This window comes from Camelus bactrianus, chromosome 9 (genome assembly GCF_048773025.1).
Source record: "Camelus bactrianus isolate YW-2024 breed Bactrian camel chromosome 9, ASM4877302v1, whole genome shotgun sequence".
NCBI classification, from domain to species: Eukaryota; Metazoa; Chordata; class Mammalia; order Artiodactyla; family Camelidae; genus Camelus; species Camelus bactrianus.
In genome coordinates this window covers 26915785-26919250 of record NC_133547.1, presented here as the reverse complement: position 1 = coordinate 26919250, position 3466 = coordinate 26915785, and positions in this window count along the sequence as shown.

The window sequence follows — 3466 nt, the reverse complement described above, 5'->3', positions numbered from 1 at the left end:
TCTGGTAGGGTTTGGAAAGAACTCCTGGTATCAGGTCCTCAGTCAACCCGAAGTTTAGACTGAGCGCTTGGGTCTCTAAACGGTTGGTAAGAAAGGTGGGGGGGGGGGGGCGCCTAAAACAGTACTACCTTCTTACCATCTGGGCATAGGAAACCAAGGGGATGGTCATTTGGATTGGACTGATGAGGAGAGGTGTTGCAGAGGGAGGAGCAGGGCTGCTGACTGCCCAGGGACAGTGAATGCATCCGGGTACAGAGAGCGATGGGCAACTAAAAGTCCGTAAAGCCTGGCATCAAAATCTTGCCTTCACTTAAATGACTTGTTAGGGGGTGGAGGGTGGCAGATGGCTGACTGGAAAGAGATGATGTAAGGAGGAATGAGGCATTTCCTTTGTCTTACCATTTGGTGTCACTCACTAGCAAATAAATTGCACCAAACAGGAAAATAGGCACCCTTATTAAGAGAGGTTTTTGGCTTCTATTTTGCCAAAAAAGCAAATTAATTAAAGCTAGCTTCAATGTATCACTTAACAACTATTTACTGAATAGCCACTCAGGACATGCCAGGCACTCTCCTAGTCACACTGTATGGGGGCAAACAAACGAGACGTCTCTTCGTAACACACAGCAAGGAGATGGGAAGATGCTGGTGCTCAACACATGAAAGCGGTAAGTTTTTTTTAAAGAGGAGCACGCATTTGCTATGCCGTCTATTTATAGTTTTAAAATAAAAAGTCCTAATGACAGAAAGCGCACTCACAGAACACCACTCATTTCACTAGCCTGAGGGACAAGTGTAGAGGAGCACTGCTAGTATTTGTCTGAGATTACTCACACTCACACTCACACACTCATACACACACACACAGCAGTGGGGCTGGTTTTGTTTTCAGTCAGAACGTTTGTGTGTAGGAGGACCAGCAACGTGCCAGAAGAAATAAAGAACCTTCCATCAGGTAAAAAAGCTATTAAGATGAGAGTCTAGAGAAACTCAAAGGCGGCTGGATGCCCTGGCCCGCTGCTCCCTCTGCTTGCGGCCGGAGCTGAGACAACAGCGTGAGGCCGCGGGGCCGCACACCCGCTTCTGACTGACTCTGTCTTGTCCTCGCTGGAGTCGCCTCTAGGTCACATGCTACAGTCTTCAGAGAAGCTACAGGAGGAATTTACGCAAAGGTGAACACACAGTTAAATACAAACATGTAAAACACACCAGGAAGAGTGTAGTTAAGAAACGTACGCAAAAATTCTGGTTAGAGTTATCAGATGGCTCTTCCCCTCTCTGATTTGTGTGACCCCTACCCCCCGTTGCTCTGATCTCAGGAGGTCGGGAGCCCATCCCTAGAGTCACCTTCATGGTACCTGAGGGAGTGACCTTGGCTTTCTCTGAATCCAAGCTAGAGATGAATCTAGCAGCTCCTTATTGTTTCCCAGGACAGGATTACATTTCCCAGTGTTAAAGCTAGTGTTACTTTCCTCAAAGAGCTGCTTCAGTAGGGTCTAAGATGGAATCTGCTTAAGGGCTGGGACAGCATTGTGTATTAAATTTAAAAGGGCATTTTGCACATGCTACATGCTTGCATCAAAATTCTAAACCATTTACATCTGTTTTCTAGTTACCTTTCTTGCCTAATAAAAGCTTTATAAAGTAAGTTTTTTGCTCATTCTTTTTGAATTCTTTTAAATATATTGTTAATTTTTTAAAGTACTCAAAAAAGTCAGGGAAATTTTATTCTTAGTTCATTTTCTTCTACTAAGCAAAAAAAAAAAAAAAAATTAGCATGACAGATTAAGCTCAAACTATTCTGCAATCACTTTTCTGAACATCTTTTTCTACTTTTCTCAGCCAACTCGCAACTGCTTTCTGAAGATCGTGACTTTCCACTTCAGATATCTAAAACGTCACTACTTACTATGTACTTGCCTTAGCACTGAGCTTTGTGGTCACTCTGCTGAAAATCTTGCTGCCACGTGACACAGTATTAATCACTTCTGATTGCTTATCTAGTACACGGGTGATAATAGCCACCTTTCAAGAAAGGAAGACGGCTCAAACACAGAATCTGACAAAACTAGGCAAAGGCAACATCAGTTCTAAGAACAGGAAAAACTCCGAACAGAGAACTGACATTTCTGCCTGGCGTTGGCTAGTGTTCTCTACAGACCACAGACAGCACGCACAAACGTAGGCGGAAACAATACATCTGCAGACACTGGCAGACAGCATTACCCGCCAAATTTGGCCACAGTTTCTTAAGATAAATAACTTTTCGGTGACGCGTAGGGCTGAAATTACATAAACAGCAAAATTACTAAGACCTAAGCCTACAAGTTTTGTGGGTTTCAAGATTTTATGCAATCAATATTCTGACATCTGTAACACCATTTTGTTCCTAAAATGCTGATGCCAGAAACTTGAGATTAATAACACCACTTGATGACTTTTGTTCAGATTTTGAAACAAACTAAGTTTAATTCTTTGGAATAACCATTCTTGAGCCACATTTTTATTTAGGTCATTAAGACAACTATAATCATCTCCTTATAAGGAAAAGTTTCATTTAAAATGCTAGCGCTGCAGCCTGTTTCAAAACCCAATACTGGCAGCTTCTTACGTTAACAGTTCTAAATGCCCAAGGCTTATTAAATGCAAACGCCGACAACAGCTTTATCTCAAGAGTGAGCAGTAAGAATTTTAAAAAGCTGACAATGAAAAATTGCTGAATATTCTGGGAACTTCCCTAATAATAGGAAACGGCATTAACTAGTTACCTTCTCAATCTTTCCCCAGGAATGACTATTCTGCCTAACATCTTTTAGGGAGACATCTGCCATTGTAGTGTTCAGAAGGCTGAAAAACCTGGAGAATATGCACATGCAAGCTCCTTGCTGATTTTTATCTAGGTAACACCTCAAATTGAGGCAACATTCTCTGGTGGGGCTGAAATTCCGAGAATTGATTTGTAACACTGGGTATCTTTGAAAACACTGGCTTTCTTTACCATCCCTCGCATATAATCAAATTCTACTCTAAAAGTTGAATAGTTCAACATTTCTATTCACAAGACATTAATGGCAAGTTGAAGCAACAGCCTGGAATACTAGACTCTCTTAATATGTCTTCTTACCTGCACTTTTGGTAAATTTTTCTTCCTGGTAATTTTCTGAGAATATGTTAACTTTGGACTGTGAGCCACATTAAAAACTTTTGTAGCTGAGTAAAGACTTCTTTTTAGATACTAAGATGGTTTATTGTTTACTGTTTGTGACAAATATCCTAGAAAAGAAGTCAATGAGTGCCTTTTCTACCTAAAAAACGACATCTATCTTTCATATGTTTCTTGAGGCAGGTCAGTGTCTGTCAATCCTCCATCTGCTGAAGAGAGAGAATTCATCTGTCTCAGAAGGAAACACTCCTAGTGGTCAATGCTTTTTTTAAAAAAGGTATTTTTCAGATGAGTAGTCTGACA